At 36.8% G+C, this 26,916-nt stretch overlaps 1 protein-coding gene and 1 pseudogene across 3 annotated transcripts in view; both read left to right on the top strand.

Annotated features, from left to right (window-relative positions):
• Positions 1–26,916, top strand: part of TAFA1 (TAFA chemokine like family member 1) — a 584,591-nt gene that overhangs the window by 213,702 nt on the left and 343,973 nt on the right. The gene's annotated exons all lie outside the window — the stretch shown is intronic.
• On the top strand, positions 23,805–23,904 carry LOC122911038 (annotated as a pseudogene).

Genomic DNA, 26,916 nt, shown 5'->3' with positions numbered 1-26,916 from the left:
GTTTCCTTACTAACTAAAATAAGGCTCTTTGGTTTGAAAGCCGTAAATTACGATCATGAAAATTTGTGTGGTGTTTTGGTTCCCAGGAAGCCCCTGAGAGCTGGGCAGCTTTCACGTTGCCCCTCTCCACTGTGAGATCCATTCCAGAGATCAATCAATACCCTTCAGTAAGGATCAGCTGAAACTAGAACCTGTGATGAGCCTTCCTCCACCCCCTTACAAAATCTGCCCTGAAGAGCCCCAGGAATATTGAAACCCCAGGCAAACAGCTTCTCTGGATCTTTATTCTCCTGACAACCTGAGAAGGACAGGAAATAGGCTTCAGATTTTAGCAAATCTTTACACTGGCATGTGTCCTCCTGAAGTTGCGGGGCAGCACTGCCAGCTCAGAAGTGCCTGCCCGCTTTACTGTGGGATGCAAGAGGCCGGCTTCCCAACATTCCATGGGAGTTCCTACTTTCTATTGCGAACCGTGCAGCCATTGAATCTGTGGTGTTCAGTGGGCTGGCATGGTCGATTGCATATTCAACGTGTAATGTGTAACTTGTATAAATAGCTCATCAAGATGATACAAATTTATCTTTAGTGCATCTTGACAACATAGATACTAGATACATTGTGGCCATATTGATACGCGCTGGAGATGGGTATGAGGAGGACTCATAAATCCAAAAGCCCTACTGAGGAGAGTTTTCAGGGTTAAGTTTGTTTACTCTTTCTTGCATTCAGTAGAAGATGAAGTCATTGGCTTGCATAGAGGGTCATGTTGTGTGAAAAATACGGTGTTTAACCCTGGAATCATATTCTGAGTGAGATGGCCTACATTTGAGAGAACACCCAGAATTCGCAGTCAAATTAAATTACTCTTTTCCTTTTTCTTTTCCATTTGCACACTTTTCTTCTTCTTCTTCTTCTTCTCTCTCTCTCTCTTTTTTTTTTTTTTTTTTTTGGGTCAAGTAAGCACTTTTGGTTTCATACAAATTTAAATAAATGCATACTAAAACTTCCTATGTATTTTGTATCAGGACAGGGCATTTTGCATGTGGAGATGTAAGGAGAGAATCCTGCAGTTGGAATGGGGAATGCCTGCATCTTTAGAATTCAGCCAAACCAGACTGTGACTGAAGGAAGAAATCTCAGTCACCTATTCATTCAACAAGCAATTACTGAGTGCCTTCCATAATACAAGTATTGTTCAGTTTGCTAGGAAGAGATGATAGAGATAAAATCTCTGGTCTCAAAGAGCTCCCAGGCTTGTCTGGAGGAGGAAAGGGTTAGTAGACAGCATGGAAGCCATATGACTAAAAGGAACCTGAAGGAGGACTTAATAAAGGATGAGACAAGGTAGCCAGGGATGTTAGAAGAGCCCCTTGAGACCTATGCTTTTTCTTTGAGACCTATGGTTTTAGTCCTCTAGGGTAGAAGTCAGCCAGCAATAACCCTATAAACCATATCTGGCCCACGACTTGTTTTTGTAAATAAAGATTTATCAACACACAGCCATACTCACTTGCTTAAGTATTGCTTATGAGCAGCTGCTTTCACACTAGAACAGAAGAGCTGAGTAGTTGCAACAGAGGTCGGATGGCCTATAGGGCAGAAGTTCTTTACTATTTGACCTTTTCTAGAAAATGTTTATCAGTCACTGATCTAGAGGCAAAAGATATCTCATACCACTTTTGATTGATAAAGTAGCTGAAGGAAGAGATGTTAACTTTGGTTTGGTAACTTTAGTACCAAGGCTTCCCCAACTCTTGTCTGCCTATGTTTCTCAGTGAACTAGATCAGTCTATTCGCATTAGGACTATCATTTTTCCCACCTGAATCAGTAAAAGCTAAGTTTATTTTCTCTTTCCCCTATGGCTCAAAATTGTGGATGCTATCAGTATTCTGACTATTAAATTACTTCATTCAAGTATTTTCTGGTCATTCCCTGAAAGTTCCATTAACCATGTATATACCAATCTGACATAGTGAAATTCTGAAAACACTCAAGGAGGAATATTTTGAGCCCAGGCAAGAATCAAAAAAGGAAATATAATAAACTCTTGCCTGAATGATTTTGTTATCTGGAAAGCCTAAAGTGTTTTATAGTGAGCTCTGTGTCCAGACTCAAAATGAGGAATGACAAAATTTTTAGATGAATTGGTTTGTAAAATATTTATGTGCACTTTAGTGGCACAGACAGGAGGTAATCTGTTTTGTATTGAATCAGCTTGGGACAAAAAAAAAAAGCACAATGTTAATGAGATTTTTTAAAGCCACTTTTAAATTCATGTTGGCAAAAGACAAATAGTCAAGACTTTTAATTTCTATAAACTTAACGGCTAGAGAACAAATAAAGCTTTATTAACTTAAATAAAAGTAGCTTTTCTTTCAAGGGCAGAGCCATTTATTTTTCTTTCTGTGTAATCTTCTGAAGGACTGCTCTCGTCTATGTATTGATCAGCCTCTTCCAGTGTGTTTCATTGGATTTTAACTAAGTACTGTTGATTTGGGAGGGAAAAAACAAAAAAGCACAGGATGACTGTAGGGTGATAGAGTGGACTAACCCTTGATGTGGGAGTTGACCAATAAGAATCCTCATACCAATGATGCTATGGTCTTGATGTGCAACTTGGGTAGACAACATAACCATGTGGATTCACTTTTTTTTTTTAATTTAATTTTATTTTTTCAGTGTTCCAAGATTCATTGTTTATGCACCATACCCAGTGTTCCATGCAATACGTGCCCTCCTTAATATCAACCACCAGGCCCTCCCAACCCCCCAAGCCCCCTCCAAAGTCCTCAGTTGGTTTTTCAGAGTCCATAGTCTCTTATGGTTCATCTCCCCCTCCGATTTCCCCCAACTCATTTCTCCTCTCCTTCACCCAATGTCCTCTGTGTTATTCCTTATGCTCCACAAGTAAATGAAACCATATGATAATTGACTCTCTCTGCTTGACTTATTTCACACCGCATAATCTCCTCCAGTCCCATCCATGTTGATACAAAAGTTGGATATTCTTCCTTTCTGATGGAAGCATAATACTCCGGACCACATCTTCTTTATCCATTCATCTGTTGAAGGGCATCTTGGTTCTTTCCACAGTTTGGCAACTGTGGCCATTGCTGCTATGAACATTGGGATACAGATGGCCCTTCTGTGCACTGTGTCTGTATCTTTGGGGTCAATACCCAGTAGTACAATTGCAGGGTCCTAGGGTAGCTCTATTTTTAATTGCTTAAGGATGGATTAACTTTCTTAATGACTAAAGTAAAAATTGATTACCAGTAATGTAAAACAGTTCTACCTCCATTTCTGTTGCTTTCATTATGGCAGGCATCACTAGCCAATCCTTATACCTTCTTTCTCTAATGAGTCAGTCTCAGATTTTCCCTCAATTCAGTATTCTGAATGGCTAGTTTCAAGATATACAAACTCCTAAATAAATTTAAACGATTTGCCAATTAACAAGTAGATGATCTCTGGGTTCTGGTGGTGTGTGGAACTGTAATGTTTTTCTTATGTATTTTCTGTAGTTTCACCTTCTGATAATAAACCTACATTTTCAAGTTCTGCGCATATTAAGATATGGGTGGAATTTAGAAGACTGACTAGTTCCTGGTGGTTCTTTGTGTGGAAAGTAAAATTACAATGAAAGTTTTAACTTTGCCATATCCTAAAAAAAAAAATCTAGAAGATATGGGTGATAGAGTCATTATAGTTATTAAAATATATTTAACATTGATCATGGTCCAAGTATGAGTCCGAAATGCAGTTCTGCTTAAACACTATATACTCTGCTTAAAACCCAGTGCATAACTGACAACCTTGTCTATTTTCAAAAGATGGTGGAGATAATGAAATTGAGCCCCAGGTATATTACTCATGGTATAATTGTTTTTATTATATAAGCCATATTTTGAGATAAATATTTTTGTTTGTATTACAGAAAAAAAAACTTTTTACTTGTAATTTTTATAGCTCTTGCTTTTCTATGGCTCCAGTTTTTTGTAATGGGGAGTAGGTTGGTATGGGGGCAGGAATCCCTCAGTATCATGCAATAGGAAACCATAGCAGATATTGTCATATCAGAAGGTCCCCCTGGAATTTCCTGAATTCACTGCTATGACCCAGAGGTGAAAGGCACAAGCCTTCATTTTTAAGGAATCAATAAAATTTGTCAAGTCATTGCAAAAACGTGGACCAGGCTATGACTTCACAATCACATGAGTGTTACATGCTTCTCTTCACTGTTGCATGCTTTTCTATACTGGTAACTTAAATCAAAGAGCATATTTGTGAACTGAAGAGGGAAAATTCCCTTCACCTGACATGGTTCTCCCCATGGCTCTTGTGGTACATGCTTGCTAATTTTCTTGATCCCCACATTGTTCAGTGCCTATCTTGGAAGATTGTCAGGAGGGTTCTGTAATGGACCTAAGATCCTAGCAGAATACCTGGCAGTAGTACGTACCCAGGAAATGATGCCTATTACTTCTGTTTATGATTTTGTTATTTCCAACTTTTCGTGTGTTTTAAATATATCTTCTGCAATGAATATTAGATGAGTATTTCAATTCAGCTCAATTAAGATTTAATGACTTCCTTTGGCCCCTGGATCTACAATTTTCTCTGCCCCACATTGACACCACTTACTAGTCAGGCTCTATGATGCTGAGAAATTTATGTTAGTTTCCTCTGATGTGAAATGGAGCCTGATGTTAGGGTCTACTCCTAAAGTTATGGGGAAAATTAAATAACATGGTACAGGTCAAGTGTCTCAGCTTAAAGTAAGTGCTCAGTTAGTATTATTACATACCTTCCCTTTCTTAGATGAGAATAAAGGCTGTTAGTCATATTCTAGGGATCTACCAATTGTCATTGTAACCACTCTCACTCTTGCTCTCTAGTTTCTGCCTCCATGCTTGCTTCCTTTTGATGGCTTCCATGATAACTCCACCATAGTAACCCTCTACTCACAACCTCTTTTATGTAAATTACTTTTTCACGTACTTTATAAATAGCTTTTCATTCCTATTTGCTGCATATGTCTTAATGAGGCTACAAACTATCACTATTTGTTTAAAATAGGAAACAGACCTTACACTTAGGTTCTGTTCAACTTCTAGAGCCTTGCATGGAGATCCCCTCCAAGAAAATATATTTTATTTAATTAATACCTCAGGGTCCTTCTGCAAACACATAGCCATAAAATCAAAACCACTCAGTCAGAGGAATAGAGCAGCGATTCTCAACAACTGTATTCTTAAGAACCTTCTGTGGTGCTTCATGTGAATGCAAATTCTAATCATTCATCCTGATTAACTGGGCTTGCTGTGAGATCTGGTAACTTTAGGTTTACCAGATACCCTAGGATTGCCCTTTGTAATCCAATAGCCACTAGTCACACACGTGGTTTGGATTAGTCTGTTCAGGTTGCTGTGCCAGAATATCAGAAACTGAGTTGGTGAAAATAACAAATATTTATTTCTTAGCGTTCTGGAGGCTGGAAGTCTGAAATCCGAGCACAAGCATGGTCGGGTGAGGGCTTCTTCTGGGTCACACACTTCTTGTGGCTTCATCTAACAGGCCAGGGTTAGGGAATGTCTCTGGTGTCCCTTTTATAAGGCCCTAATCCCGCTTCCTGGGGAATACCACCCTCAAGCCTTCAGCACTGCCTAAAGGCCCCACTTCCTAGTAACATCATATTTGGAAATTAGGATTTCACCATAGGAATTTGGGAGGAATGTAAACTTGCAGACTATAGGTTACTTAAATATTTAAATTCATTTACATGAAATAAAAACTACAATTCTTCACATTAGGCAAATCTCAAGCGTTGAATAGCCACATTGAATAGCCACATGTGGCTAGTGACTGCTCTATAAATATTTTCGTCACAGTAAAAAGTTTCTGAGAAAGTTCTTCCCAGTACTATTTTGATGAACAAAATCCTTCACTTACACTTTAAGAACCGTAGGAATAAACGCAGAGCCATGAAAATTTTGTGCTTGGTGACTTCAACTTGAAAAGTTATAATTATTTATGTCATAATAATATTGGTCATCATAGGAGCCACAAAAGCAGAAAAACTGCCGCTGCCATTGTCTTGGGAACATTTTTGGTGCTCTCCATCAGATGCATTACACACATTATTTCCTTCAAATCTCAGAGTTCATATGAGTTGGTGTTATTATTCCTGTTTCATAGGAACTGAGGGTGAAGTAACTTGCAGAAAGCCACTCAACTAGTAAATAGCCAGCTTGAAGGCTGGGTCAATTCTAAGGCCATAACTCTGTGTACTTCATCAGCTGGTTCTACCTATATATAGGCATTAAACTGGTTTTAATGTCTGAAGCTGATGTGGTACTTTTTGTTAATCATTCTAGAAAAGTATTCTAAAATCTGAGTCAAATTGATGATCCTTAAACCAAGGCTTAAATCTTTTATTTCAATGGCCTCCCCCAACCTGGGTCAAGTATCTTGTTTCTGCATTTCCATAGCCATTGCTGCTTACTTATCTCAATCTTGTATAATTCATTCTGGGCTGAAATCACTTGCTGTGTTGACTATATTTCCCTTGTAAAAGCTGATGTTCTTGAGGAAGGAAGCCGAATCTTGATCCTCAGGGTATTTTACCTGGTGTAGAGTGAATGCTTAATACATTTCTGATAGATGAGCTAATTAAAGAGACTTAATTCTTGCCAATAAACTGGAAGATCCACTAGAAGGATGGGAATGACCATGTAAGCACTGTCTAAATCTGCCAGGGACTGTACTAAAGAAAATCCTTCTGGAACAAGTTAGGCCTAAAGAGATGCATCCAATCTGAAGTTTCATAGCTCAAATTCTTAGGTCTATAAACTGGAGAATCCCTTTTAAATCTCCTGACCTTATCTCCCAATCTTCCAAGTATGCAAAAATCTCCTTTCTGCTGACCGCTGGTGAAATGTTTTAGCTGGGTTGCTGAACATTCTTCTTTTTTATTTTTTAACAGATATGCTAATCTCAGGAATGATCCATTTCTGCTCTAGTATCATTAAATTAGTATCCCATTGCCTTTCTGCAATTTACTGCTGAGTCAGCACTTCCAGTGCAATCTCTCTTTTCCAGAGTTTCTCATTTGGTCATAAAAATTCAAGTGGAGTAGAAACTTGTCATGGGAAGTCCTGCTTCTGAATGGCATTTTTTTTTTAAACACAATCTTAAAATACATTGTTTGATGTATGTGAACTATTGTAGAGTTTATAGATATTCAAGTGGAATTCTACAAAGGGCCTTTGAGGCATTGTAACTTAAGTTGTTACTCAGAATGTTGACACTCCATCATGCAGGTGTCTTCTGGCAAGTTTTGAATAGACCCTTTGTCCTGTCTTGAATGACTGCCCTGGGTATATCATGTAGAATATTTCCAATTCTTATAAACCCAACAAATTCTTTTTGCAGCACTTCTTTTTCATGACATTCTCTTTCCCTTTTCCTTTAATTTTTGTCTTAGTTTTTCACCCCACGATCTCATCTACCACACTTACTGTTTTTGTAGTGTGTGTATGAGAGTGTGTGTGGTTTAAGAAGTATCTATATGGGGAAATTAGAATCTAGTGCTTAATGCAGCTCTCAAATAGACTTAATCATAGACTTAATCACTTTGTAGATTGTCTATAATTCTCTTCTGATTCTATAATTATCTTCTATAATTCTGTAATTCTCTTCTGAGTCTATAATTCCAGTCATCTGAAATACAACAGATTGACTCCTCTCCCCTACTGCAATGCACAATTAATGATGGTAAAGGCCTCTGTAGATTCTCTGAGGTGTATCTTTTTGGGAATGCATTTTGTTCTCCAAACTCCATAAAATATTTTTAAAGTCAGTTATTTAAATACTGCTCTACCTATGTCCCTATTTTGAAGTACATGGATCCTTTCCCTTCATACTGTAAATAAGCAAAGAGTAGTTGTTTTACATGAACTCTTCATTCACTTGTTCATAATGGACAGAGGAAAAGATCAAGTTCAGCCTGCAGTGTGGCAACCTAAAAGAGAATTTGAACATAGATGAGATCCCAGAAGTCTCTGCTATTCTGCACAGGGAGAGCCATCAACTATTGGAATTGTAGAAGCTCACCTTCTACCTGATGAGTGATTCTGAATCGACCAACACTGCTAACAGTGGAAAATATTGGTAAATTTCCAGCACCCTCTCTGGCATAAGGTGGGAACCCCCAACATCCTTTCTGCTATTAGCAAAACTGCCTAATCAGCAGCAGTGAGACTCACAGATCCTGTCCCTTCCATGTCTGTCTATAGTCCTATATTTAGAAAAAGTAGTTTTTATTGAGTTACCTTGATCTTATGCTGTCTCAGGATAAATAATTGTACAAGCTGGCCAACTAGCTTTTGAATATAAAGTGCATGGATTTGACTAAAACAATAAGCTTAGATAGTTTTATTTATTCAGGAGCATCTGCTGTATGTCAGGTACATGGCTCTTTCCTATAGATGCAAAAGATAAAGAAGAAGCATCCTCTATTCTCAAATTACTTACAGTCTATTATGCAAAATAGATTCTTGACTGGCATCCTAGAGGACATTTTAGTATTAAAATAAGGTCTATTTATTCCTTGAATATTCATTAAGTGTATTCTATGTTCTGGGCACTATTCTAGGCTATGGGAATAGACTAATGAAGTAAACAGACAGGATCCTGCCCTCCTGTCTCCCAGGAAGGAGAGAACAGACCAGTAGTCATGCTTTGGGGGCAAGTGGCTTTGTTTTGCTCATTGCCATATCCCCAGTACCTAGTACAGTGAGTACAGTGCCTGGTGCATAGTATGTACTCAGTAAATATTTGGGAACTTGAATAAAAATAATCATGAGTAAGATGAGGCTACAGGTGTCACTTTGCATGGCAAAGTGATCATGAAGGACTTAGGAGGGACTAGTTTATTTGTCTACAGCAGCAAGAGAAGTCCAGCCTGCCCTCAAGTTGTTTGTAGGAGGTGGGAGATTAGAGAGAAGGAATGCAGCAATGCCAGATGGAGGAGGGAAAAGTCCAAGCAAAGGCAGGTGAGAGAGTCCATAATGCATTCCAGATCCTGAAATTCAGTGTGACCCAAGCTCAGAGATGAGACAAGTGGATTGGAACTTGACTGTGACTGAGACAAGGTTTGGCGATCCTGTGGATTAGTGACACCTACAGATTTCTAAGCAGAGTAGATCTTGAACCTACCTGCATTTCAGAGTTCCTCCTTTCCTGAGCCACCTCTCGCACCATCATTGGGAGTATTTTTTTTTTTCCTTCCTGTTAGTACATTTTGTCCCTCACCTGTCAGCCAATCAGATGGCTTATCATTCCTTTTAGGTTTTGTCGGAACAGTCCTTTGTAAGGAACAGAGTTAGATCCTGTGTCTCTTTATTTAGATAGTAACTAAACAACTTGGCATCTCCAGACCGCTAGCGAGGAAGAACCACGGCTCTGGAGATGCCTTGCCTAGTGGGCGAGACGAGCAGCACAATCCGTAACCTAAAGAAAGCCGGCAGAATCTGACTTCCCACATTAAAAATTAACAATGTGCAGTATACAGCCAAGCCTGCCACACTCCTCCCTTGTGAAGCTCGAAACGGGAGAAAGCACACTCCCCGGAGGATGAGAAGGGAACATTTTTATACAGAGGTGCCAATTTAATCATCAGAGGAAAGTTCTGTGTATCAAAGGGAGGGCAGAACTCTCAGGAAGAGGCTGGAGGTTTAATTGCCCATTTGTGAGTCCTGAAATCCCGTTATAGGCTTGTATAAAGGCCAAGGGAAGTACATCCGCCACGAAGCCTTACGCAGAGTAGACATGCAGTAAATATCTTCTGAATGATAAATAAGATCAAGGATGTAAACCAGCCACCTCTGGCAGATGCCTCAGCAGTAAGAATATTCTGAATATCCTTTGCAGAGACTTAACGGTTTATAAGGGCTTTCAGGATGGCTGTTAGTTTTGTCTTCAGCACGTTGCCTCACAAGACAACGCATTTCCCCATGATTCACGCTGGGTCCTAGGAATGTCAAGGAAACCATTCAAGGTCATCAAGGGTGAACCGTTCAAGGTCACATGGCTAGTTAGTGCTGTGGTTGGGAATTGAACTCAGTTTTACTGAATCAAAATGTAGGATGCCCTAAGAGCTTAAGTCCCTTATAGTAATGCTCTCCTTCTCAAGGGGTGGTCTTAGATGACTGCTTCAAAATGACCTCCTAGGAGTTAAAATGCAAGCTTGAGGGCCTCACCCAATGAATCTCTCTTGAAGTAGGGTCCCAGGAATCTGTGTTTTTCACAACAGTGCTTCTAAATTCTTTGTCACACAAGATTTTGAGAACCACTGCACCAAAGAAAATCTTATATAGGATGAAATACTTAATGAAATTTCCAGAGGTCTAAATGACTCTTCAGATAAAGTTTAAAAACAAAGGAAAATCCATGTAAGACCTGAAATGTCAAAGTTGGAGGTAGGCTAAAGGTCACTTGCAATGTCACTCAGTGGTCAGTGGACAGAGTCCTCTATTTGTTACCCAGTTTTTGACTGCAAATTTTTGAATTTTAGGGGAAATTGATGGCTATTATAAATTTAGAATTTTTTTCTGTTTATTGGTCATAATAAACTTCTTTTCATTTTTCCCCCAGTTTTTTTTTTTTTTAAATACAAAATAAAATAGGCTTAATTTGTTGAGTTCAATAGAAATCACTACACCTTGTTTTAGGTCCTATTCCTCCCAGCTTGGTTGCATTTACTCTAACTATAACTTCTTTAATCTCAAAATTCTACGAATAAGTGTGTGTCTAAGAATAGCTGTAGCATTGCTAGAACAAATCATTGAAAAGCTTCAGAATGTTCAAGCAGATAATGTTGTCAACCACATTTCATTCTCCGCGTATTTTTTTTTTTATTTGTAAGGATTTATTTGTTAGAGAAAGAGAGAGAGAGAATGCACACAGGTGCTAGCAGGGGCAAGACTAGAGGAAGAGGGAGAGAGAGAATCCCCAAGCAGACCCAGTGCTAAGTGTGGAATCCAGTGAAGTGCTCAATTCCAGGACACTGAGATCATGACCTGAGTCAAAAATCAAGAGTTGGCAACTCAGTCCAATAAACTCAGTGCCCCTCTGTTGTATATTTATATATTGGCCAAGTCTCAAAGCAAGTAGTTAAAAACTATACAACTTTCCATTTTGGAAAGACCTAGAATTTATTTTTTAATTTATTAAAAAATGTTTCTTTATTTTAATTTTTTTAATTTTTATTTTAATTCCAGTGTAGTTAACATACAGTGTTACATTAGTTTCGAGTGTACAATATAGTGATTCAAAACTTGCATACAACACCTGGTGCTTATCCCAAGTGCACTCCTTAACCCTCTTCATCTGTTTAACCTGTCCTGCACTACCTCCCCTTTAGTAACCATAATGGTATGGTTTTATCACAGTTTGATCTCTGTAGTTAAGAGTTTGTTTCTCAGTTTATCTTTCTTTATTATTTCATGGATCGTTTTGTTTTTTTTTCCCTTAAATTCCATTTATTATGAAAGCATGTAGTATTTATCCATCTCTGACTGACTCACATTCCTTAGACTTATACTCTGTAGTCCCCTCTGTGTCTTGCAAATGGCAGGATTTCATTCTTTATGGCTGAATAATATTCCATTGCATATGTATATACCACATCTTCTTTATCCATTCCTCTATCTGTGGACGCTTGGGCTGCTTCCTTATCTTGGCTATTGTAAATAATGCAACTACAAGTTTAGGTGTGCATGCATCCCTTTGAAGAAGTGTTTGCATATTCTTTGGGTAAATAACCAGTACTACACCTGGTGAGTTGTAGGCTAGTTTTATTTTTAACTTTTTGAGAAACCTCAATACTATTTTCCACAATAGCTGTACCAGTTTGTATTCCTACCAACAGTGCATGAGGGCTCCTTGTTCTCCACATCTTCACCCACAATTGTTGTTTCTTGTGGGGTTTTTTTTTTTTTTTTTTGCTGTTCTGATAGGTGTACAGTGCTAGCTCATAATTTTGACTTGCATTTCCATGATGATAGGTGATGTCGAGCATCTTTTTATGTGTCTGTTGGCCATTTGAATGTCTTCAGAGAAATGTCTGTTCATGTCTTCCACCCATTTTTTAAATTGGATTTTTTGATTTTTGGCTATTGAGATGTGTAAGGTTTTTATACATTTTGGATACTATCCTTTTATTGGATATGCCCTTTGCAAATATCTCCTCCCATTCTATAGGTTGCCTTTTAGTTGTGTTGATTGTATCTGTCACTGTGCAGAGGCTTTTTATTTTGATGTAGTCGCAAATATTTATTTTTAGTTTATTTCTTTTGCCTTAGGAGACCTAGCTAGAAACAAGTTGCTATGGCCAATGTCAGAGAAACTACTACCTGTGCTCTCTTTTAGGAGTTTTAATTTTTTCAGGTCTCACATTTAGGTCTTCAGTCTATCTTGAGTTTATTTTGGGGTATGGTGGAAGTGGTTAACTTTCATTCTTTTGCATGTAGCTCTCCAGTTTTCTCAACACCATTTGTGAAGAGACTGTCTTTATCTCATTGCATAGTCTTTCCTCCTTTGTTGAAGGTTAATTGACCATATAATGCTGGGTTTAATTCTGGGTTTTCTATTCTGTTCCATTTATCTATGTTTCTGTTGTTGTACTGTTTTGATTACTATGGCTTTGTAGTATAACGTGAAGTCTGGAATTGTGATGCTTCCAGCTTTGCTTTTCTTTTTCAAAACGCTTTGGCTATTTGGAGTCTTTTGTGGCTCCACACACATTTTAGGATTGTTTGTTCTAGGTCTGTGAAAAATGCTGTTGGTATTTTGATAGGGGTTGCATTGAATCTGTCGATTGCTTTAAATAGCAAAGCAAATTTTAACAATATTTCTTTGAATCCTTGAATAGAAACGCAATAGGTTTCTGTACATTGATCTTTGTATCCTATAAATTTACTAAATTTATCAGTTTTAGTAGTTTTTTTGATAGAGTATTTCAGATTTTCCATATATAGTATCATGTTGTCTGCAACTGGTGTAAGTTTTACTTTTTCCTAAACAATTTGAATGTCTTTTATTGGTTTTTGCTGTCTGATTGCTGTTCCTAGGACTTCTAGTGCTGTGTTGAATAAAACTGGTGAGAGTAAATATCCTTGTCTTGTTCCTGAGCTTAAGGGCCAAACTTAGTTTTTCCCCATTGAATATGATGTTTGCTATGGGTTTTTCTATACGGCCTTTATTATGTTGAGGTATGTTCCCTCTAAACCTACTTTGTTGAGGGATTTTATCATGAATGGGTGTTGTACGTTGCAATTTTTTTTTCCTGCATCTATTGAAATGATCATACGGTTTTTATCCTTTCTCTTATTGAAGTGATATATCACATTGATTGATTTGTGAATATTTAAACACCTTTGTATTGCAGGAATAAATCCCACTTGATAGTGGTAAATGATTTTTTTAATGTATTGTTGCAGTTGGGTTGCTAGTATTTTATTGAGAACTTTTGCATCTATCTTAATTAGAGGTTTTGTCTTTAGTTCTCTTTTTTTGTGGTGTTTTATCTGGTTTTGGTATCAAGATAATGCTGGCCTCATAGAATGAATTTGGAAGTTTTTCTTCCTTTTCTATTTTTTGGAATAGTTTGAGAAGAATAGGTACTAAGTCTTTTTTAAATGTTTGGTAGAGGGTGCCTGGGTGGCTCAGTGGGTTAAGCCTCTGCCTTCAGCTCAGGTCATGATCTCAGGGTCCTGGGATTGAGACCCACATTGGACTCTCTGCTCAGTGAAGAACCTGCTTCCCCCCTCTCTGTCTGCCTGCCTCTCTGCCTACTTGTGACCTCTCTCTCTCTGTCAAATAAATAAATAAATAAAACCATAAAAAAAAATGTTTGGTAGAATTTGCCTTTGAAGCTGCCTGGTCCTGGACTTTTGTTTCTTGGGAGTTTTTTGATTACTGATTGACTTTCCTTGCTAGCTATTCATTTATTTTGATTGGTTATAAATGCTGTCTGACTAATCTCTATTCCAGTATAGGAATTACATACAGAAGACATTGGTTTTCCTTCAAATCGTGGTGGCAGATTATAATAATGGTCAATAAATTCTGGTATCAAGGGTTTAGCAAAAAAATTATTTGTGATGTTATTTGGCAACCCTGAGATTGGAAGTCTTTTTAGAAAAGCTCAGTACAAGGAATCCAAATCTGCTCTGACCTAAGCAATTCAAATAAGCATATTTCCCTTAATATCAGAGAAGAAGTATATTGTGACTAATGAACAGACGATTGTGTTCTCATTTCTCAGTCACAACCAAGAGTCCCTGGCAGACCAGACCCCTGTTGGGGATGTTGGATATAATCTCTACTTTTTATTAATTCCCAGAGTATACAATCTTTCATTTAAAAACTGTCACTTACAGTAGTATTGTTACTAGGATGTCTATCTTTTCCCTTATAAATAGACTTGTACTTCTTTAAGGGACGGGTCATATTTTTTAACATTTTATATCTGATACAGGGTCTTAAGTAAAATACATACTATAACAGTGGGCCTCTATCTGTTCTCAAATGATTCATGTCTCCAAGTATTTGTGCTCAAACAACCCTTGGCCGGTTTGGAGTGGAACTGAGGCCTCTGAAAAAAACCCAACACAGAGCTACTAGTTCTGTAATTGAATCACCTTGGAAAGAGTCTTTTAGACCCAGTCAGTAGCTGATTGCAACATAATGGAATCCAAGATGGAATCACCCAACCAGGCAGTTCTAATTTTCTTTACCACAGAAACCACATGACAATTTCTGCTTGATCATATAGCCCTGAACATCTGTTTAATAGATAGGATTCCTGTGACGAATACATAATAATCATTGCTTTAAGCCAATAACTTTTGGGTAATTTGTTACTAAACAGTAGAAAATATAATACAAAATTTTATTGCCAAAGGCAAGAGCATGACATGAAAGATTCAAATTATTGGATGTAGGCCAAATGTCATAATGATCACAATGGATATCTCATTCTATTGGTTATATGAAGATCTTAAGAGAGAAATTTTAACTGATTTTAGAAGAATCAATTGTGGGGGGTGAGGTAGAGAAAAATAACCCATACTTATAGTAAATTCTCAAAAAAGAGTGAAGCCTTGCTGCCTTTGGTGGTTGGTCTGAAGGTTTCATATCCAGGTAAAGGGAAACAATGTTAGTTGCAGAATAAGCAAATTTGGAAGGTTAAGAAAGACCTGTCAGGGAGCCCTTCTAAAATGGTGGAATAAAGACCTCTAAAAATCCATTTCTCCATAAAAGTAATAACAATCGAAAAAAAATGCTCTAAATCAACTTCCATAGAAATTTGGGTATAAATGAAAAGCTTTTAACAATTCCAGTAGCACTTACTCAAAGAAAGCAGCTGAATATTAGTAAGAAAAGCAAGCTTTGTGACATCTTAAATTGCTTTATTCCCATTTCCCTGTCCCAGATATGTAGTAGCTATGGAAACCAATAACCTCACAACCATGGCATTTGTGAAACCCAACGGTCTGTCAGGCACCGGATGGGGCAAAACAGTTTGGGTTCTCTTAATAACCCCATTCCCAGAGTATTTTCACTATTTTTCTTGTCCAGTAGCTCCTTCAAAAAACCAGTCCTCATGGCTTTCTTTTGCATAGTCTAATGCAGATTTGTCTGTGGAAACAGCTTTATCCCCAGAGCATTTGTCAAAACAATCAGCTGCAGTCATTTAATCCTGAGGCAGGGATACAAGTGACGAAAAAGCTTACAAGGAAGAACTGAGAAATGAGATGTCCATCTTAAATGCGCTCACAGATTTAAAATGCTCCAACAAAGTCCCAGATGATAACATACATGTTCAGGGCTGTACTAGTGTCAGAAATAAACTGAGAAGGCTGAAACTCTGTTTAATTTCTGGCTCATAATGAGACTCAGCACAGAGCAAGAGGGGAGAGCTAATTCTGAGTTATAAAATGTCAAAACATCGAAGGCATGTCCCTAAGATACACACAGATATTCAGCAAAGACTGGGAGAGTTACTGATTCACGTTACTTAAGGAAATCTCCATCCAGTCACTAGCTGACAACTCACTTAATCAAACAGAGATGTGAATGGCTTTATGCACACACACAAAATTCAGACTTTACATCACTCATCCAGGAAATTCATTAATCCATCACTAATAACCGTAGCAAATGTTATGAAGGTGTGGTAGGCAGAATGCCTCCTTCCCAAAGATGTAGGTGTGGTCATCCTCAGGGGTTGTGAAATCTGTTACCTTACCTGGCAAAGAGTTAAATTAGCCAACAGCTGGTTTTGAAGAGATTGTCTTGGATTTTCCAAGTGGTCCCAATTCAAATAACAATCGAAAAAAATGCTCTAAATCAACTCTTTGAGTGTGGTCGAGGAAGGAAGAAGGGTTACTGTGAGAGGGATAAAATGTGGAAAAGATTTGAGGAGCTACTAAAGACTTTGAAGAGGCAATAGGACTATGAGTGAAAGAATGCAGGCAGTGTCTAGTGGCTGGGAAAAAAAAAGAGATTCTATCCCAGATCCTCCAGAAAGAATGTAGTCCTGCCAACACCTTGGTTTTTGCCTACCGAGACCTATTTTGGACTTATGACGAGAAAAGCAGGAAGATAATAAATTTGTGTAGCTTTAAACCACTAAATTTGTGGTAATTTGTTTCAGTAATGATAGGGAAGTAATATGGGGTCAGGAAGGACATGATTTGTGGAGTTGCCAGATTATATATTTTAAATGACAAGTTATAAGGAAGAGGAACGTAAAACCCAAACTCTGGAAGAGAGCCCATCAGTAGAAACTACCTCAGAGGAAACACAAATGTTGGACTTAGTAGGCAAAGACTGTAAATAAGATTTAAAAGCACTTAATGAACAAAATAAAAAGTATTTAATAAAAATTATGTCTAAGGAATTACAAGTATGAGATAAATGTTTCACCAAATTGTCAAAAACACATTGTAAAAGAAAAAAATAAAAAAGAAAATCTCCAATTGAAAGGTATAAAAAGCAATATTAAAAATTCACTAGAGGGGGGTGCTTGTGCAGCTCAGTCAGTTAAGTGTCTGACTCTTGATTTTGGCTCAGGTCATGAACTCAGGGTTGTGAGAGCCCCTTGTTGGGCTCCATGCCAGGTGTGGAGTTTGCCTAATTCTCTCTCTCCCTCTGCCCCTCACCCCGCCCTCTTTAAAAAGAGAAATTCATAACTGATCTGGCAGAAAAAAGAACAAACAGGGGCGCCTGGGTGGCTCAGTGGGTTAAGCCTCTGCCTTTGGCTCAGGTCATGATCTCGGGTTCCTGGGATTGAGCCCCGCATCGGGTTCTCTGCTCAGTGGGGAGCCTGCTTCCCCCTCTCTCTGCCTACTTGTAATCTCTCTCTCTGTCAAATAAATAAATAAAATCTTTAAAAAAAAAAAAAAGAAAAAAGAAAAAACAAACAAAAGTCGAATGTAGGCCAATCTAAATAATACAGTCCAAACATTTTTTTTTTTTTTTTGAGAGAGAGAACATTTTTTTCTTCTGTAGCACTTTAAATCACATTTGACTGTCATTAAGGTTCTGACTTTTTGACCTCATCTTTCAAGATAGGGAAAAGAAGCAGTAGATACAAAGATGTTTTTGTGACTACATATCACTGAAAGCATTAATTGATTTTATCTGTTTATAGGGCAGACATCTTCTAATAGAAGGGAAGCATCCTTCAGACTTTATGAAAAAGTTGCCCAGAGATAAAGGACTGAGATTATCACCAATAATGAAATCTTATTTTTTTTCCTGATAGCTCTTTTTAACATAGAAAAAATTAACTGTCTTAATGGGATTGATTGCAGTTAAAATCATAGATTAAGTGAGACATATTTACAACATCTTTGCTGTGCTTAAAATGCACACAGACACAGCTCTCTTTGTCTACTCCCTTACATCTTTCCTCCCAGCCTCCAGACGTCATTGTTAACTCTGCTCTTAGCCAAATGATCCAAGTGCTATAATATTCTCCAGACTCAGATGACAGTAAGGCTAGTAAAAATACTTGGATTCTTCTTCAGAGCTTTATATCTCTTTGCCTTTTAGAGTGTTAGAGAGATTGTTGAGTTTTTTCTTCCACAGAAAGTATGTAGCTTTTGGAGAAAAACAAACATCTACCAAAGAATAAAAGGACAAAAATAATTATTGAATAGTAATATCAATATCTACATTAAATAAAACAGTGCTATGATTATTTAGCTATATAACAGGGGTTATAAACATTGAGAGTCTGAAGTTAATCACCTCATTGACTATATATATCTGTAAGATCTATGCACCTTATCCTCTAAAAATTCTCATGTATCTTGCTCATAGGAAGATTTCCTTTTGCTGATAGATTTAGAGTGCAACTTCTTCATTAATACGTATGATGTGTTGACCACTTATCTCTTATTTAATGTCAAGAGCCAAGGAAAAGTTTCCCCTGTATTCTCAGTAAAATGCCTCGGGCATGTTTACCACTTAGTTCTTTTCTTTTCTTTTTCAATTTCTTTTCAGCATAACAGAATCCATTGTTTTTGGACCACAGCCAGTGCTCCATGCAATGCGTGCCCTCCTCAATACCCGCCACCTGGCTCCCCCAACCTCCCACCCCCCTGCCCCTTCAAACAGTCAGGTTGTTTTTCAGAGTCCATAGTCTCTCATGGTTCACTTCCCCTTCCAATTTCCCTCAACTCTCTTCTCCTCTCCATCTCCCTATGTCCTCCATGTTATTTGTTATGCTCCACAAATAAGTGAAACCATATGATAATTGACTCTCTCTGCTTGACTTATTTCACTCAGCATAATCTCCTCCAGTCCCGTCCATGTTGCTACAAAAGTTGGGTATTCATCCCTTCTGATGGAAGCATAATACTCCATAGTGTATATGGACCACATCTTCCTTATCCATTCGTCCGTTGAAGGACATCTTGGTTCTTTCCACAGTTTGGAGACCGTGGCCATTGCTGCTATAAACATTGGGGTACAGATGGCCCTTCTTTTTACTACATCTCTATCATTGGGGTAAATACCCATTAGTGCAATTGCAGGGTCATAGGTAAGCTTTATTTTTAATTTTTTGAGGAATCTCCACACTGTTTTCCTAAGTGGCTGCACCAACTTGCATTCCCACCAACAGTGTAAGAGGGTTCCCCTTTCTCCACATCCTCTCCAACACATGTTGTTTCCTATCTTGCTAATTTTGGCTATTCTAACTGGTGTAAGGTGGTATCTCAATGTGGTTTTAATTTGAATCTCCCTGATGGCTAGTGATGAACATTTTTTCATGTGTCGGATAGCCGTTTGTATATCTTCATTGGAGAAGTGTCTGTTCATATCTTCTGCCCATTTTTTGATATGATTATCTGTTTTGTGTGTGTTGAGTTTGAGAAATTCTTTATAGATCCTGGATATCAATCCGTGGGTTGCCTCTTTGTTTTGTTGACTGTTTCCTTTGCTGTGCAGAAGCTTTTGATCTTGATGAAGTCCCCAAAGTTCATTTTCGCTTTTGTTTCCTTTGCCTTTGGAGTCATAACTTGAAAGAAGTTGTTGCTGTGGCTGATATCAAAGAGGTTACTGATGGATTCCTGTCTCACATTGAGGTCTTTTATCCATTTTGAGTTTATCTTTGTGTATGGTGTAAGAGAATGGTTGAGTTTCATTCTTCTACATATAGCTGTCCAATTTTCCCAGCACCATTTATTGAAGAGACTGTCTTTTTTCCACTATATATTTTTTCCTGCTTTGTTGAAGATTATTTGACCATAGAGTTGAAGGTCCATATCTGAGCTCTCTACTCTGTTCCACTGGTCTATGTGTCTGTTTTTATGCCAGTACCATGCTGTCTTGGTGATCACAGCTTTGTAGTAAAGTTTGAAATCAGGTAATGTGATGCTGCCAGTTTTATTTTTGTTTTTCAACATTTCCTTAGCAATTCAGGGTCTCTTCTGATTCCATACAAATTTTAGGATTATTTGCTCCAGCTCTTTGAAAAATACTAGTGGAATTTTGTATAAATTTTGTATAATTTATAATTGTATAAAAGTATAGATTGCTCTAGGAAGTATAGGCATTTTAACAATGTTTATTCTTCTGATCCAGGAGCATGGAATGGTCTTCCATCTTTTTGTGTCTTCTTCATTTTATTTCATGAGTGTTCTGTATTTCCTCAAGTATATATCCTTTACCTGTTTGGTTAGGTTTATTCCCAGGTATCTTATGGTTCTTGGTGCTATAGTAAATGGAATAGATTCTCTAATTTCCTTTTTGTACTTTCATTGTTAGTGTATAAGAAAGCCACTGATTTCTGTACGTTGACTTTGTATCCTACCACGTTACTGAATTGCTGTATGAGTTCTAGTAGTTTGGGGGTGGAGTCTTTTGGGTTTTCCATATAGAGAATCATGTCATCTGCGAAGAGAGAGAGTTTGACTTTTTCATTGCAAATTTGGATACATTTTATTTCTCTTTGTTGTCTGATTGCTGTTGCTAGGACTTCTAATACTATGTTGAACAAGAGTGGTAAGAATGGGCATCCTTGTCGTCTTCCTGATCTCAGCGGGAAGGCTGTGAGTTTTTTCCCATTGGGGATGATATTTGCTGTGGGTCTTTCATAGACAGATTTTATGAAGTTCAGGAATGTTCCCTCTACCCCTATATTTTGAAGCGTTTTAATCAGAAATGGATGCTGGATTTTGCCAAATGCTTTTTCTGCTTCAATTGAGAGGACCATGTGGTTCTTCTCTCTTCTCTTATTGATTTGTTCTATCACATTGACTGATTTGCAAATGTTGAACCATCCTTGTAACCCAGGAATGAATCCCACCTGGTCATGGTGGATAATCTTTTTAATGTGCTGTTGGATCCTGTTTGCTAGGATCTTGTTGAGAATCTTAGCACCCATATTCATCAGTGATATTGGTCTGAAATTCTCCTTTTAGGTATGGTCTTTGCCTAGTTTGGGGATCAGGGCAATGCTGGCTTCATAAAAAGAGTCTGGAAGTTTTCCTTCTGCTTCAATTTTTTGAAACAGCTTTAGGAGAATAGATGTTATTTCTTCTTTGAAAGTTTGGTAGAATTCCCCAGGGAATCTGTCAGGTCCTGGGCTCTTGTTTTTTGGGAGGTTTTTGATCACTGCTTTGATCTCGTTATGAGATATCAGTCTACTCAGGTTGTCAATTTCTTCCTGGTTCAATTTTGGGAGTTTATAGTTTTCTAGGAATGCATCCATTTCATCTAGGTTGCTTAACTTATTGGCATATAACTGTTGATAATAACTTCTGATGATTGTTTCTACTTGGTGTTAGTTGTGATCTCTCCCTTTTTATTCATAATTTTATTAATTTGAGCTTTCTCTCTTTTCTTTTGGATTAGTGTGGCCAATGGTTTATTGATCTTATTGATTCTTTCAAAACACCAGCTTCTAATTTCATTGATACATTCTACTGTATCTCTAGTTTCTACCTCATTGATCTCTGCTCTAATCTTAATTATTTCCCTTCTTATGTGTGGAGTTGGTTTGATTTGTTGTTGATTCTCCAGTTCTTTAAGGTGTAGAGACAGCTGGTGTATTCTGGATTTTTCCATTTTTTTGAAGGAGGCTTGGATGGCTATGTATTTCCCCCTTAGGACCGCCTTTGCTGTATCCCATAGGTTTTGGACTGAAGTGTCTTCATTCTCATTGGTTTCCATGAATTGTTTAGGTTCTTCTTTGATCTCCTGGTTGATCCAAGCATTCTTAAGCAAGTTGGTCCTTAGCTCCAGGTGTTTCAGTTCCTTCCAAACTTTTCCTTGTGATTGAGCTTTGTGATCTGAGAATATGCAGGGAATAATCTCAGTCTTTTGGTACTGGTAGAGTCCTGATTTGTGACCCAGTATGTGGTCTATTCTGGAGAAGGTTCCATGTGCACTTGAGAAGAATAAGTGTTCTGTTGTTTTAGGGTGGAATATTCTGTATATATCTATGAGGCCCATCTGGTCCAATGTGTCATTCAATTCTCTTATTTCTTTATTGATTTTCTGCTTGGATGATCTGTCTATTACTGAGAGAGGCGTGTTAAGATCTCCTACTATTAATGTATTCATATCAATATGACTCTTTATCTTGATTAATAATTTTCTTATGTAATTGGCTGTTCCCATATTGGGGGCATAGATGTTTACAGTTGTTAGATCATCTTGGTGGATAGTCCCTTTAAGAATTATGTAGTGTTCTTCTGTATCTCTGATTACAGTCTTTAGTTTAAAATCTAATTTATCTGATATTAGAATTGCAACCCTGGCCTTCTTTTGAGGCCCATTGGCATGAAAGATGCTTCTCTATCCCTTCATTTTCAGTCTGGGTGTATTCTTAGGTTCAAAATGGGTCTCTTGTAGACAGTATATGGATGGGTCCTGTCATTTTATCCAATCTGCAACCCCGTGTCATTTTATGGGCGCATTTAGGCCATTCACATTAAGAGTGATTATTGATAGATACGTTTTTTATTGACATCGTGTTACCTTTGGAGTCTTTCTTTAAGTAGATTGTTTCTATATTTCTGTTCAATGACACTTTTAAAAAGAATGAAGAAAAATGAACAGAGCCTCAGTCTGTAGGAACCCCATCACATGAACAAATACACAGATAAATGAGTCAAGTAAAGGGAGGAAAAGAAAAAAAATTGAAAAGCTAATGACCTAAATATTTTTAAATTTGATTTAAAAAAACACCAGTAAGTATATTAAAGCACTTTGATGAGTTCCAAGGAGGATAAGCTCAGACACACATAGCTACACATATAGTCAAATTATCAAAAGACAAAGAATAAATCTCAAAAGCAGCAGCAACAACAATCACAAAAAACAACTCATCATCTACAAGCCTCCTTAAAATGATTAATATCTCTTCTCAGAAATCATGAAGCCTAGGGTTACCTGGGCTTTGGTTGAGCATCTGACACTTGATCTTGGCTCAGGTCATAATCCTAGGGATGTGATATCAAGATCTCGTCGGGCTCCACACTCATTGGGAAATCTGTTTATATTCTCTCATTCCCTCTTCCCCTCCCCACCCCACCCCCATAAAATAAAGAAAAAAGAAATCATGAAGCCTAGAAAGTAGTAGGATGGTGTATTCAAAGGAAGAAATAGATAATTCAATAATAACAGACTTGAATCTTCAATAACACCTTATTTGTGGATAAAACAATAAGGAAATGGGAAATTAAAATATGCTATAAACTGATAGGTTTAATAAGCATGTATACAACATTCCAAGTATACAACATTCCAACCAATAAGAGAATGTACATTCTTCTCCTAAATACATGTGGTACATTCTCCAGGATAAACCACATATACATCCATAAAATAAGCCTTGATAAATTTAAAAAGATCAATACTCATAAATTTATTCTCTAACCATAAAGTGATAAAATTAGAAATTAAAAGGAAAATTTAATATTTCCTTATTTCCTGATATTTCCTGAATAAAACAGAAGGAATTTGAGAAATCCACAAACATGTGAAAATTAAACAACATAGGCCTAAGTAGTCAGAGGTCGAGGAGAAAAACCACTTATAAGTTAGACAGTAAATCATGATAAATAAAAATGAAAACATAAAATACTAAAACTTACATAATGTCACAAAAGCAGTTGCTTAGAGGGAAATTTATAACAATAGGTATTGATTTAACTTAAAAAGAAGAAAGATTTAAAATCAACCACCTAATCTTCCACTTAAGAAACTAAAAAAATATTGCTTCCTTTGGCAGTACATTTACTAATTTAGAATGATACAGAGATTAGCCTGACCCCTGCAAAAGGGTGCCATGCAAATGTGAAGTGTCCCATATTTAAAAAAGGATAAAAGAGCAAGTTAAAGTAAGTAGAAGAAAGAAAGATTATAATAGAAATAAATGAAGTGGATAATAAAAAAATGTGGGAGAAGATCAACAGGACTTTATTTCTTGAAAAATCAACAAAATAGACAAACCTTTACAGAGTAACCTAGAGTAACCAGGAGAAGGAGAGAAGACTCGTGTCTCAAATTACTACAATCAGGGATCAAAGAGAAAGGGGATATCACTAAAGATATTATAGAAATGAAAAGAGTAATAAGAAAATACTATAAATAGTTGTATGTAAACAAAATAGATAACTTACATAAAATGAAAAAAAAATCCCCAAAAGACACAAACTACTAAAACTGAAGAAATATAAAATGTGAATATACTTATGACAAGTAAACATTTTTATTAGTAATCAAATAATTTCCCACTAAGAAAAACTTAGGACTAGATGATTTCATTGGTGATCTCCTAAATCTTTAAAAAAAAAAAAATACTAATAACAGTACCAGTGGTTCACAAAGCCTTCTTAAAAAAAAAAAAAGAGAGAGAGAGAGAGAAGATAATACTTCTCAGATTATAGGAGTCCAGTAGCATTCTGATACCAAAACCAAATAAATCTCAATATTCTTTATAAATATAAACATTCTTCATACAAAATACTAGTAAGAACACAGAAATATGTGGAAAGAATTATATACACCATCACAAAGTAGAATGTTTCCCTAAATTTCAAGGTTGATTTAACATATGAAATAAAATATATTAATAGACTAAAGGAAATGTCACATGATCATCTCAGTAGATGCACAAAAATCAGTACCCTTTCTAAAACCAGTCAGCAAACTAGGAACATAAAGCATCTTTCTAAACCCAATAAAGTATGTCTGTGAAAATCCCACAGCTAATAGCACACTTAATGGTCAAAGACTGATTTCTTCTCTAAGATCAGGAATTAGAGAAGGCTGTCTATTCACACCACTTCTATTCAACAATTGTTATGGAGGTTCTATCCAGGGAAAGAAATTACAGAAGGAAAGGAAATACCTGTATCCAGATAGGGCAGGAAGAAGAAAGACTATCCCTATTTGCTGATGCCATGATCTTGATATAGAAAATGCGATGGAATACACTAAAAATCTATGAGAACTAATAAAATATTGTTAGAACTAATAAGTGTGTTTGACAAAATTCCAGAATACAAGGTCAACATAAAGAAATCTAAAAAAAAGTCTATTGTATTTTTATATGCTAGCAATGAAGTCTCAAAATTAGGAAAGCAACTAAATTTTCTTTAGCATCAAAAACAATACATTACTTATGAATAAATTTTAAAGAAGTGCAAGACTAGTACAGTAAAAATTACAGAACATTGTTGAAAAAGTTAAATGTCAAAGTTAATTTAAAAGATCATATGGTCATGATTGAGTTAATTTAAAGCCAAAAATACTTTCCAAATAGATCTACAGAGTCATTGTAATCCGTCAAAATTCCAGCTACATTTTTTACATTTTGAAAAGCTGATCCTAAAATTCATATGGAAATGCAAAGAACCCAGAATAGCCAAAAGAGTATCATGTGTTTCTAGCATGAGGGTGGAAATTATTATATACATAACAGATAAAATTTTCATCCTTATGCTATATATATTATATAAATCCCATTGTGTGAGTGTGTGTGTGTGTGCAATACTAATGAAGATCCAGAAATAACTTACATTACAGCTAATTGATTTTGATAGGTGTGCCAACCCAGTTCGGGGTGGGGGGGAACAACTGTCTATTCAACATCTGGATAGCTTCATGCAGCAGAATGACATTGGAGCCCTACCTCACACTATATAAAAAAATAATTTATAATGGATTACAGATCTAAATATATTAGCTAAAACTATAAAACAGATTAAAGAAAATGGGAGTAAATCTTTGTGATCTTGTGTCTATCAGTGTTACTTATTATTATCAATAAATGTGTGTGTTTCAAGGGACACCATCAAGAAATCAAAGTACAAATCCAGAGTGGATGAAAGTATTTTCAAATTGCATACTTGATAAATGTCCAGTGTCTAGAATATATTAAAAAACTCTTATAACTCAACAGTAAAAAGAAACTTTAAAATGGGCAAAGGGTTTGAATAAACATTTCACCAAAGAAGGCTTACAAATGGAAAATAAGCACATAAAACAATGTTCAAAGTAATTGGTAACGCAGGAAAGGGAAAAGATTATAATGAAACATCTTTTCATCCCCATTAGGATGAATAAAATAAAAAGAACGACAAAAATAATGGGGAGCCTGGGTTTCTTAGAGGATTAAATGTTGGATTCTTGGTTTTGCTCAGGTCATGATCTCAGGGTCATGGGATCTAGCCCCTCTTCAGCCTCTGCCCTCAGCATTGAGTCTGCTTGTCCCTCTCCCTCTGCTCCTCCCCCTGTTCTGTCTCTCAAATAAATAAAATCCTTGGAAAAGTGAGAGAAATAAGAATTGGAAATGATTTTGAGAAACAGGAATCCTTAAACACCTATACATTGCTGGTTGAATTGTAAAATGGTGCACTTGGTACAATAGTTTGGCAATTCCTTGGGAAAAAATACTGTTATTGAAGTATTATTGACATACAATATCTATTAGTTTCAGGTGTACATCAAAATAATTTGATATTTTTATACATTATGGAGTGATCAGCACAATAACTCTAGTTACCATCTGTCCCCAAAGTTATGATAGTATTACTGACCTTATTTCCTATATTCATTAACATTCTTGTGACTTACTCATTTTATAACTCTAAGTTTGTGCCTCATGATTCTCTTCACCTACTTTGCCCACCTCTCCAGCCCCTCCTCACTCTGGTCACTAAGTTTGTATGTTATACCTAGGAGTCTGTCTCTCTATTGTTTATTTTTGTTTTTAGATTCCACATGTAACTGAAACCATATGGTATTTATTTTTTTCTGACTTATTTCCCTTAAGATAATACTCTCAAGGTTCATCCATGTTGTTGCATATAGCAAGACTGATT

Source organism: Neovison vison, chromosome 6, assembly GCF_020171115.1.
Source record: "Neovison vison isolate M4711 chromosome 6, ASM_NN_V1, whole genome shotgun sequence".
Taxonomy (NCBI): domain Eukaryota; kingdom Metazoa; phylum Chordata; class Mammalia; order Carnivora; family Mustelidae; genus Neogale; species Neogale vison.
This window is presented reverse-complemented; position numbering and strand designations above follow the sequence as displayed.